This window comes from Schistocerca americana, chromosome 3 (genome assembly GCF_021461395.2).
Source record: "Schistocerca americana isolate TAMUIC-IGC-003095 chromosome 3, iqSchAmer2.1, whole genome shotgun sequence".
Taxonomy (NCBI): domain Eukaryota; kingdom Metazoa; phylum Arthropoda; class Insecta; order Orthoptera; family Acrididae; genus Schistocerca; species Schistocerca americana.
The window spans coordinates 695,386,253-695,398,917 of NC_060121.1; the positions used below are offsets into that span (position 1 = coordinate 695,386,253).

Here is a 12,665-nt window from a genome sequence, read left to right on the forward strand (position 1 = left end):
AGCATAAATCTAAATTAGAATGCTTTTTTGGCTAGCTGTATTGCCCTTAACCCTTTCGAGATGGTGCCCAAGTCTCACTCAGGCACTGGCTATGCCAGTGTCCAAGTGAGACTCAAGCAGCTGAATTGGAGACAACTATTGTTTTGAGAGACAGAGCATGGTAAATGGAATACTTCAATTTGTCATGAGGCTTGGATGTTGTCATATCTCAGGCTGACAGTTGGATTGGCCGTCCAAAGGAGGGTATGCAAGATGTGTATTACCAATGCATCTTGTGGCAGCCAGAATGCATGAGAGACACCATTCTGAAGTTATGCAAGTACTTTGTTTTCATGTGCTACCTTTCAAGGGTGTGCCATGGCTACCTTGAATTAGGGAAAACTGCATCCATCAGAGTTATTTCCCATCAACAACAATGAACAGATGACAGAGGTAATCTTAGATTATCAAAGATAGACAGATCCTAATGAAATAAATGATTCATTGACTGAGTATTGGACAACAGCAACTGGTGAGAAGCTATCCTGCCCCATATATGCAGCTTTGGTCACCACATGTTACAGAGTAGTGAAAGTAGCATGCATACAGAAATACCCCTGCTGTAGGAAAATAAAGTTCAAAGTACGGTAGGAGGTTACTTAGAGTGATGACCCAAGGTCCTTGTCAGTTCAGGCTGTCATCATGGTACAAGTTTGTTGAAAATTGTGAAGCACACATTTTGCTTGTCAGCAGGTAGAGGGAGGGGGAATGTTTCACTAGATAAAATAGGAACACTAATATTTCTATAATTACTGCTCACTAACAAAAAATACAGGTACAAACAGTTCAACCACATCATTCATTTGCCTGTAGTGCCCTGAGACACCTCTAGATTCAACAAGACAAACAGCACTTTATAGCTCCCCAGTTGTGTCACATAGTTACAGGAATACTCCACAAAATAAGGATGAACCAAATCACCTGATCAGGATCATATTGAGTACATCCCTGACCAATGTCTGTAGGTTTAAAACAGCATTTGAGCAGTCATTGATGAGGATGGTTCCATTGTCTCTTGTAGTCTGTGAAATGATGCATTGCTGCTGTCATTAGACTAAAATGGGGTGGTACACACTACTAATTAGTGTCTCTTATTCAAATGTTCATGAATTTGTATCTCACAGTTCATGTCTCTAAAGGTTTACAAAACGTCATTATTGTGTTATATGGTGAACTAAAAGATTTGGATGATACAGTTGAATAGACCTGTTAAGCCCATCATTATTTCATCCTTATTTAAAATATGTATAATGTTGAGAAGTGACAGAGGACATGCACCTCTCTGAGCATCATGTAAAAATTTAGATATGAAAAAATGCATGATGTGTTTATTACCTGATATCTCCTTCATGAAATATTAATACGGAGACAACAGTGTTTCCAAACATATATAAATTGTGCATGAATTCAAACAACACCACATGTAGGCAGCATATAACAACATGTACTTGTGAATTACTGCTAAATATAATCTCTCTTATGATAACAATATGCATTTTTCAGTTGAGAAATTTTAAGCTAGTTGTAAGTAATCTTTATTCTCTGTTACAAAAATTTAATGTAAAGGCCCAAGCAGATTCCAATTGAAAAACAGGCTAAAAACATTTCTGAGTTCCTAGAATTTCTGCATCTATGTCCACACTGTGGAAATCACTGTGAAATGACCTTGTTCTGCACTGGAGCCCAGATATATTCATCTATTTGGTGTTGTTGTGACAAGAAGTTCCACTTGTTGCCAAGTCTACCTGAAAAGCATTGACCTTGCAATAGTGTACACCAACCTGAAGTGCAGGATCCCAAGGTAATAGTATTACAGTGCCTGCCACTGGAATTTCGTAACTGGCAATTCACTTGTCTGACTGCTGTGGCCTGCTTGAGCTGATGATGCAACACCAGAACTTCCATGGCACTGTCCCATAATTAAAAGAAACCTGTGACCAGTTGACCTGCCCTTCTTTCTACACATGTGATATTACCTGTTAAGTCTTATTTGGTATGGGTCCCACACAATTAAGTAATATTCTACAACTGCTTACATTAGTGTTCTCAAGCAGTCTCCTTTGTAGAGTAACTACATTAGCTGAACATCCCACAAATGATCCAAATTTTGCTACCTGCTTTACCTGCAGCTGTGCCTATATTATCTCTCTATTTGTATATTGTGAAGGAAACACTTTTACACTTACAAACATTTAAAGTAAATTGCCAATCTTGCACCATTTAAAAATACTATCATGGTCTTACTGGATGTTTACAGAAATAAATGTTTCAATCAATGTGGACAAAGACAACGATTTGATCAGGATCAAACTAAGTAAAGGAATGATTACACTAGTATGAATTTACCTTCTGATTGTGATCAACAGTCACTTGTTAAACAGTAATAAAACTTATGTTGGTGAGAGAAACTGATAACATAATAATGAAATTCATTACAGAGTTTGGAGAAGAGGACATGGTAAAGCTCAGGAAGAATCTGGTACTAAAATTTGGCATAGCTGTATCTATAATAATTTGTTGATGAATAATAACCAAATTAATTGACAACAATTATGTCTATGAAGAATCTGCTAAGTCCATGAGTCAGAAGAGCGACAGCGCCATTGGACAGAGCTAGAACTGTTATCGTCGGGTTCCAGCAGTGAGCAATAGTTATGTCAGTGGCGAATCAACCCATATTTATGATTTTTTTCCCTTTTTCTCTTTTTTGCTATATGTGTGTGTGTGTGTGTGTGTGTGTGTGAGTGAGTGTGTGTGTGAGTTGTTAGCAGGAGGACATATTAGTTAGAAACTGATATTGTTGTAACTATTTGCTCATAGTAACTAGGATTATGGAGCAGCATTTAGAAGATATATTCAGAATATTTACTGAGCAAGTAACTAGCTTAAATATGAAAGTAGATGCTCAAGATGTAATATTGGTTACTATGAACACAAGTATAAATGCTCACGATATTAGATTTCAGAGACTCCTGCAGAGACAAAGAAACATACCATCATTAAATTTAATAACAAATTACAGATTATTAGTGCTGATCTAAATGAGAAGATACATAAACATGTTCAGAAGCTAGAAGAGCATATCACAGAGTCTCCCAAAGAAAAGTTAGAAACACAATAAAGTATCTAAACTACCATCTGCCATTCCGAGTTTGACAGGGGAGTTACAGTCTGAGGTTATTAAACAATGTGCCTCAGTGAGTAATGAGATAAATGAATAACACGGAGGTTTGAATAAAGATATGAAATGAGTAAGGAGTACCCAAATGGGGCTACATAAACAAATCTTAGACACTACAGTAAGATTAAATGTTTAGAACAAAATAAAGATTCATGTTCCACCCATGCAACCTTGATGGTGTGTGTTAGCTAATTAATTGTACAAGGAGTATAGGAAGGTGGAATCATCTGCCAGTACACCTCATTCAAGAGATGAAACAAACAGAACACAGGCAGAATTTCAAAAGATCTGGGATGAATTAGCTAAAATTAGGATTGATACACTACTGGCCATTAAAATTGCTACACCAAGAAGAAATGCAGATGATAAACAGGTATTCATTGGACAAATATATTATACTAGAACTGACATGTGATTACATTTACATGCAGTTTGGGTGCATAGATCCTGAGAAATCAGTACCCAGAACGACCACCTCTGGCCGTAATAATGGCCTTGATACGCCTGGGCTTTGAGTCAAACAGAGCTTGGATGGCATGTACAGGTACAGCTACCCATGCAGCTTCAACACGATACCACAGATCATCAAGAGTAGTGACTGGTGTATTGTGACGAGCCAGTTGCTCAGCCACCATTGACCAGATGTTTTCAATTGGTGAGAGATCTGGAGAATGTGCTGGCCAGGGTATCAGTCGAACATTTTCTGTATCCAGAGGTACTGTATTCAGGCCCGTACAGAACCTGAAACATGCAGTCTTGCATTATCCTGCGGAAATGTAGGGTTTCGCAGGGATCGAATGAAGGGTAGAGCCACGGCTCGTAACACATCTGAAATGTAACATCCACTGTTCAAAGTGCCGTCACTGCGAACAAGAGGTGACCGAGGTGTGTAACCAAGGGCACCCCATACCATCACGCCAGGTGATACGCCAGTATGGTGATGATGAATTCACGTTTCCAATGTTCGTTCACCGCGATGTCGCCAAACATGGATGCAACCATCATGATGCTGTAAACAGAACCTGGATTCATCCAAAAAAAATGACGTTTTGCCATTCGTGCACCCAGGTTCATCGTTGAGTACACCACCGCAGGTGGTCCTGTCTGTGATGCAGCATTAAGGATAACTGCAGCCATGGTCTCCGAGCTGATAGCCCATGCTGCTGCAAACATCGCTGAACTGTTCATGCAGATGGTTGTTGTCTTGCAAACATCCCCATCTGTTGACTCAGGGATCGAGATGTGGCTGCACGATCCATTACAGCCATGTGGATAAAATGCCTGTCATCTTGACTGCTAGTGATACGAGGCCATTGGGATCCAGCAAGGCGTTCCGTATTACCCTCCTGAACCCACCGATTCCATAATCTGCTAACAGTCATTGGATCTCGACCAACGCGAGCAGCAATGTCGCGATATGATAAACCGCAATCATGATAGGCTACAATCTGACCTTTATCAAAGTCGGAAACATGATGGTACGCATTTTTCCTCCTTACACAAGGCATCAGAACAACGTTTCACCAGGCAATGCCGGTTAACTGCTGTTTGTGCATGAGAAATCGGTTGGAAACTTTCCTCATGTCAGCATGTTGTAGGTGTCCCCAGTGGTGCCAACCTTGTGTGAATGGTCTGAAAAGCTAATCATTTGCATATCACAGCATCTTCTTCCTGTCAGTTAAATTTCGAATCTGTAGCACATCATCTTCATGGTGTAGCAATTTTAATGGCCAGTAGTGTAATAATAAATGGAGACTTGTGGGTTCCCACTAGAATTAATTCAGGAATTGCATTTACAAAGTGGGACAAACTTATCCACACAGTTCCCTAAATTTAAACCAGAAGAGGATGTTCATGCTGCTTACTTCTCAATGACATTTTCTAAATAATTGCCGAAACACTGGGATGACGCCAAGAAAATTAATTTTGTCCTTGGTTATTTAGCAGGGAATGCCAAATGGGCAACAGCTCATATGGAAGATTTCTCTCCCTGGAATGACTTTCAGAAAAACTTTAAAAAGGAGTATTGCTCATCACACACCCAATAAAAGCTGGCACTTGAATTGTTAGATCCTAGGTAATAAAGTAGCAGTTGGGGGTAGCTATAAGAAACTGGCGTCAAATAAGATCCAAACACCCAAACAAGTCAAGAGGAGAGTCATTTAATAAAAGTATGGTGTACATTACTCCACCATGTAAGAAAAGAAATATGGTACTGTGGTTGGTCAAGTGTAAATGAACTATTAATATTTGTAGAAGGATTAGACACATTAAATGAAGAATGAGGGGATTACAGTTCTGAGGAATCACATGGTTCAGACAATAATTTATTAAAGATGGATAGGGGCTGTGCCTGTCATGTACAGATGTAGGGGGGACTGGCCACTGTCTGTAAACAGCTGGAAGCTGTGTTGGCCACGGTCGATAGGTTTCATGTTGCTGCCCTGGGCTGCAGTGGCATTGAGGCATCTGGAATGAATGCTATGGCAACTCTGGCGCCTATAGTGTTGCTTGGGATCCTTGATGCTGCTGCATCCTCCCATTTGCATGTCCTGGCCAGTTGACACAGTAATGAGTGATGAACTATGGCAGGGTTGCAATCTCTGGATGGAAGGCAAAAGTGAGTACTGGCCATATAGCTATCTTCTTATGTCTTAGCAAAAGTTTGAGGTATTGCCTGTGGCTAAAAGTACATTTGAGCCTGCATGGGATGCCTAGGCTGTTGGGACTGTGGCTGATCTTCTTGAGAGGTACAGATAACTGCAGAGGGTGGAATTGCTTGTCACTGGGAGCTCCATTGTTTGGTGGGTTGTGGAGTCTGTCAGAAAAATAGCAGGCAGGTTGAGAAAGAAACCCAGTGTTCACTCTGTCTGCCTGTGGGAGAGTCTCATCTGAGATGTGAAGGAGGATCTTCCAGCAGTGATCAAATGCACTGGGTGCACATGGCTACAAATTATGGCTTATGTAGGCATCAATGTCACCTGCCATTTAGGTTCAGAGGCCATCCTTGGTTGCTACAGGTGGCTAGCTAATTCGATGAAGGTAGCTAGCCTCACCTGTGGGGTGGAAGCAAAGCTATCATTTTGCAGTGTCGTTCCCAGAATTGATCATTGTCCTCTGGCTTGGAGCAGAGAGAAAGGTAACCCAGAATCTCAGATGATTCTGGGAATTATCGACCTCTGCAATCAGGTGGAGACTTCTGGGTTTTGCCTTAATAGGTCTGCCAAGCACTACACATAGGAAGCAGCTACTAGAATAGTGGCATAAATGCAGTGTGCACATGGTGGTTTTTATTTAGGATAGAGAAACCCTTTCACAGGCAATATAACATGTGTTCAGATTCCAGACAGGGTCGTATATATCACAGTAAATTGGAGAAAAAATGTTAACATAGTATTAGTTAAATGCAGGACCTCAGAACTATAAACAGCAACAATGCCCACAGAGTACTAGGGATAGAAAGCTGACACTACCAGTTGAATAATTACTCTTCAGTGAATTAATGGTATTGAGGAGCTCTGCTGGGCCTATCGGACTGAGGAACATGGATATATTATTTATTTCAATAGATGAAAGTTCTTTCCATGTAGTATTAGGCAGATTTCCAAATGTTTCCTTCTCTAATTTTCCGGCAATAGTTGCATAATAAGAATTGAAACTGTTTGCAATTGCCCAAGGGTCAGTGACATTCTTGCCACCATGTGATACCACAATATTTTTCTGAGTTGTCTTTTTCCCCGTAAGATTGTGCACAGCTTTCCACATGGTCTTAGAGTTATTGAATGACTTCATAATACGTCATTTTCCTTAATTTTTGCCTCTTTTATGACATATTTCAAAACTAGCTTGTAGTTTTTGAAATCACTAAGAAATTCTAGACTGCTGTCAGTTTTTGACTGGAGAAAAAGTTACCACTTCCTTTTACAAGATAATCTAATGTCTGATGTAATCCAGTTTTTGAATCTATCTGTGCTTTTGGAAATCACTTTCCTTTGTGGAAAAATTATGTCAAAGTTATGCTTGAAAATGTTCAAAAAATTTTACATCTTTTTGTTGGTAATAGAGGTATCATATACTTTGCTCCAATATTGTTCATTGATTAGATACTGGAAGTATTCAGTATATTTCCTACTATAAATCCTTTTATGGATAATGTTTTGTATACTGGTTGAAATGTGATTTACAGGTATGGTTAGTAATTGCGAGAGGAGGTCACTATAGCCGGTATCAAAGTTTTATGATGTACACTTGTCCATGTTTACACATACCTGATCAAGGAGAATGACACTAGTTTTTGTTACATGTGTTGGAGAGCTAACAGTCAGACAAATATTGTAGCCTTTTATAATATTTAATAACTTTCCCTGTGAGGGCTATGGCTCACAAAGTCAATATTAAAATCTCCACATAGTACCACTGTTTTCCCAGTTGTCTTAAGTTTGACTAAAGCAAGTTCCAATTTTTTTGGGGGAAAAAAAAAAATTACATTGCTAACAGGAGATCTATACACACATAAAATAATAGTTTTTTCAGGCAGTAACTTAACAGCTGAGATTTCAAAGTTTCTTTCACAACCAAGTTTGCAAACAGAGGCTATACTCAAATCTACATTTTCTTTAACATATATACAAGTTCCCCCATGTTTTGATTCCATTCTACAAAAGCAGTTTGCAAGTTTAAAATGCAATATTTTTAAGTATTGAAGTTACTCGTTCTGTAAACAATGCTCACAAAAACATAAAAACAGAAACGTCTTTCCAGTCACAATTGAGTAATATATTTATTTCATCAACTTTGTTTGTTAATGACTGTACATTCTGGTGTACAATCTTCAGTGTGTATTTGCAATTTAATTCTGCATCACATTTTTTTTTGTGATGCTGTCTACTGTCTGGACAGATGACTTCAGTCCATTTACTGACTTCTTAGGATGTTCTGTCTATCGGTACACAGAATTTATGAAAAGAATAGTTGCTACTCCCCATATAGCAGAGATGATGAGATGCTTTCCATCCTGGATTTCCCATTGTTGATTCTGGTATACAGAATTTCACTTTTGAATTAGTGGAATGCTTCACATGTATCTCCCCTTATACTGATTTTAACTTTGTATAGCGTTTGTTTGTCTGTGAGGATTTGTTTAAATTTTAATTGAAGCTCTCTTTGCTTTTGTAATAGCTTTCTAACATGGCTGTCAAATAACAAAGAGTCTTTTCCATCCCTCACACCTTTGCTCAGCATATACATGTCTAAAGTATATTGCACAGCTTGAACTTTGTCCATTAATACTCACCATTGTTAGTGCTGGAGATGAAATGCCCTTGTTGCCTGCTCAGGTAATCTGAAATCTGTGTCTTGTTGCTCTTGCTAATCAGAAAGATCTTCCTACCTTTGTAATCATGTTTAAAGCCTTATTCAGTGATGCTCTAGGGGCCTTATGATCACTGATTCCCTGCTAGGCTGTGTCAAAAAGTTTGGGTCAGTTTGTCAACAGCAGATGTAAGATGTTACCTTCATGAGTCAGTTCTCTGATTAACTGCTCAAGGTAATTTTCAGATAATGCATTTACAACAATTTCACCTGATTTCCTGTCCCTAAAATCCACTGTAAGCACAGGAGTCTCCCAGTCTGTAACTGGTAATTTGAAATCTTCACCTAGTACTACAACCTAACCAGCAAATTTATATGAAGTATTTTCCAAAATGAAATTTTCACTCTGCAGCAGAGTGGGCACCAATATGAAACATCCTGGCAGATTAAAACTGTATGTTAGACCGAGACTCAAAATCAGGACTTTTGCCTTTCACGGGAAAGTGCTCTACCGACTGACCTAACCAAGCGTGACACATGACTTGTTCTCAAAGTTTTACTTCCACCAGTACCCCATTTCCTACCTCCCAAACTCTCCTGCAAAACTTCCAAGTTTCCCTTCAAATGTTCTGCCACTACTGCTCCTTAGGTAGGGACTCCATAAAAGCATCTAATGACCAAGTTTGATCTGCTTTTAATACTTGTCTTCACCCAAATTATTTCATATTCAAAATTTGTACTAATCCCCCAAGATATTGTCATACTTTTTTATGGCTATAAACATGCCTCCACCACTAGCATTCAACCTATATGTTTGATACATATTCCATTTAGAATTTAGAATTTCATTGCTATTGGCATCTAGTTTCATCATGGCAAAAGGAATACCCCTATATAAAAAAGGTGATTATCAATGTATAGGTAACTATAGGCCTGTGTCGCTACTGTCAGTGTTTTCAAAAATTATTGAAAAAGTATTCCTTTCAAAACTAACTACATTCTTCGACAAGAATAATATTATTTCCGATGTCAACATGGCTTCAGGCCACAGCGATCAATTGAAACAGCCACTTTCAATCTGATAAACCATGTCTTAAATGCAGTGGACAACCACAGAAACATCTCAGGTTTATTCTTAGACCTAACAAAAGCTTTTGATGTGATTGATCATTCTGTGCTCCTGAGGAAGCTTGAATGGTATGGTGTAAGAGGTGTGCCAAATCAAAGAATTAAAGCATATTTGGAATATCGCTCTCAGGCAACTGAAATTAAGTACATGGAAGGAAATGAACTCCAGGTACGCCTTTCAGAACCATGTGAACTAAGTCATGGTGTTTCACAGGGCTCCATACTAGGTCCCTTTCCTTTTTTGGTGTACATTAATGATTTCCCATCACGCGTTAGGGATTCTGAACCAGTGCTGTTTGCAGATGACACCAGTCTATTGATTGAAGGGAATAAAGAAGAAAATCTTACAGCATCTGCAAAAGATATTACAAAAGTATTGTCTGAATGGTTTACCAGAAACAGGCTAATAGTTAATCCCCAAAAAACGGTACTTATGAATTTCCACACCAATAAAAATGCGGCAAACTTGTAATATTTATAGATAACCAAAACATCAGTGCTGCCAATGAAACTAAATTTCTTGGGATTCATATCCAGTAAAGTCTTAAATGGAGCACTCATTTCACATCCCTAAATTCAAAACTAGCAAAAGTGAGCTATGTAATAAGAATTCTTTGCAAAAATACTAGTGCAGAAACAGTTAGGGCTGTATACTTTGCTCATGTACATTCAGTACTGAAGTACAGTATTATTTTATGGGGAAATGTACACCAAGCAACAACAGTTTTCAGGAAACAAAAGGCAATTATAAGAATAATGAAACAAGTGAGCAGCAGAAAACCATGCAAACCTTTCTTTAAAGATCTAAAGATCCTACCCCTTTCCTGCATTTATATACTGGAAGTAGTCATGCATATCAAAAAAAGTATGCTGAGAAAAGAAAACCTTTTTCCTAAAAACAAAAGTGTGCACGATTACAGTGCCAGGTCAGACAGTGACATACATGTTAATCATTGTAACACCACATTATGCCAAAAAGGTGTGTATCATGCTGGAACAAAACTACACAACAGATTACCAAGACATATAAAATCTCTTCCTGAACTACAGAGCTTTAAAAATTCTGTGACAGCCTGCCTTCTGAAAAACTGCTACTATTCAATCTCACAGTATCTTATGCAAGAAAAAATGTAATATGTATCTTTAACTGTAGAAATAAATTATCAATATACAGTATTTTTAAAAAATTGTAATTATTAACTGTATAGATCCAATTTGTTATAAAAATTTAAATAATATATGTCTGACATTTGAAAAACCAATAGATAAAAAGGTCCAATATCCTGTGTACAATATATGTACTGAAAAAGAGATTTATATGGACAAATAAACAAACATTCTGTGATCATAATAGCACTGAAATGAAGGGCAACACAGAAAAGGCCAAAATACTTATTGTCTTTTTACAAGACTGTTTCACAGAGGAAGATTGCACTGAGTGCCTCCTTTAAATTGTCACATGAATGACAAAGTGGCTGATACTGAAATAAGTGACCATGGGATAGAAAAGCAAATGAAATTGCTCAACAGAGAGAAGGCCATTGGACCCGACCGGATACCAATGCAATACTACAGAGAGTATGCAGAATAACTTGCCTCTCTTCTAGCAGCAGTGTACTGTAAGTCTATGATAACAGAAGAGCAAAGTGTTGCTCATGACTGGAAGAAAGCACAAGTAAATCCCATTTTCAAGAATGGTCATCAAACAGGTGCACAAATCTATAGGACCATATCTCCAATGCTGTAAGTTATAAAATTTTGTAACATATTTTGTGCTTGCATATTATGACATTTTGGGAGACTGAAAATCTCCTCTTTAGGAATCAAGAGGGCTTCCAAAAACAATGACTGTGTGAAACCCGGCTTACTCTCTTTGTACACAAGACCAACAAGGCAATAGATACCAGCACACAGGTAGATGCTGTGTTCCTTGAATTGCATAAGGCAGTCCACACTGCGACCTAATGAACAAAATATGAGCCTACAGAATATAAGGCCAACTGGTTGATGGACTGAAGAGTTTCCAGCAAACGGAACACAGGATATCATTCTCAATGGAGAGAAGTCTTCAGACGTAAAACTAACTTTGGATGTACCCCCAGGGAGTGTTATAGATCCATTAATTTTCACGACGTACGTAAAGGACATAACAAGACACAGGAAAATCACAATGTTAGAAAACTGTAGTGAAATGCAGGAAGATAATTGATGCTTGGTGCAATGTGTGGTAATTGATCCTGAAGGTAAATAAATGTAATGTATTGCTTGTACAGACAGAAAGGCCCTTTACTGTATGATTACACAATTGCAGGACAATCGCTGGAAGCAGTTGCTTCCATAAAATATCTAGAAATATGAGTATGGAGCAATTTGGAGTGGAACGACCACATAAAACTAATCACATGAAAGACAGACTGAAATACACTGGAAGAATCCTCAAGAAATATAGTCCATCAACAAAGCAGGTAACTCATAAAACTCGTTTGACCAATACTTGAGTGTTGCTTGTCGATATGGGATCTGTACCAGATAGGATCGATAAAGGAAGTACAGAGGAAAGAAGAGCAGCCTGTTTCATTACAGGTTTATTTAGTAAGCATAAAAGCATCACAGAGATGATCAACCAACTCCAGTAGCAGATGCTATAAGAGAGGTGTTCTGCACCATGGTGGGGTTTACTGTTAAAGTTCTGAAAGTGTACATTCCTAGAAGGGTCAACAAATAATATTGCTTCCTTCTAATGTGTATCTTGTGAAAAGACCACACAGATGAAGTTAGAGTCCACACAGAGACTTACTGGAAATCATTCTTCCTGTGAACTATTTGTGGTTGGGACAGAATAGGGGTGAATTGACGGCAGTACAAAAAGTACCATCCGCCACACATCACAAGGTGGCTTGTGGAGCATAGATGAAGATGTACACTCCTGGAAATTGAAATAAGAACACCGTGAATTCATTGTCCCAGGAAGGGGAAACTTTATTGACACATTCCTGAGGTCAGATAC

The 12,665-nt window shown here is 38.4% G+C and overlaps 1 protein-coding gene across 1 annotated transcript in view; it reads right to left on the bottom strand.

Annotated features, from left to right (window-relative positions):
• LOC124605736 (neurexin-4-like) overlaps nucleotides 1-12,665 on the bottom strand; it is a 567,593-nt gene that overhangs the window by 61,431 nt on the left and 493,497 nt on the right. The window lies entirely within an intron of this gene.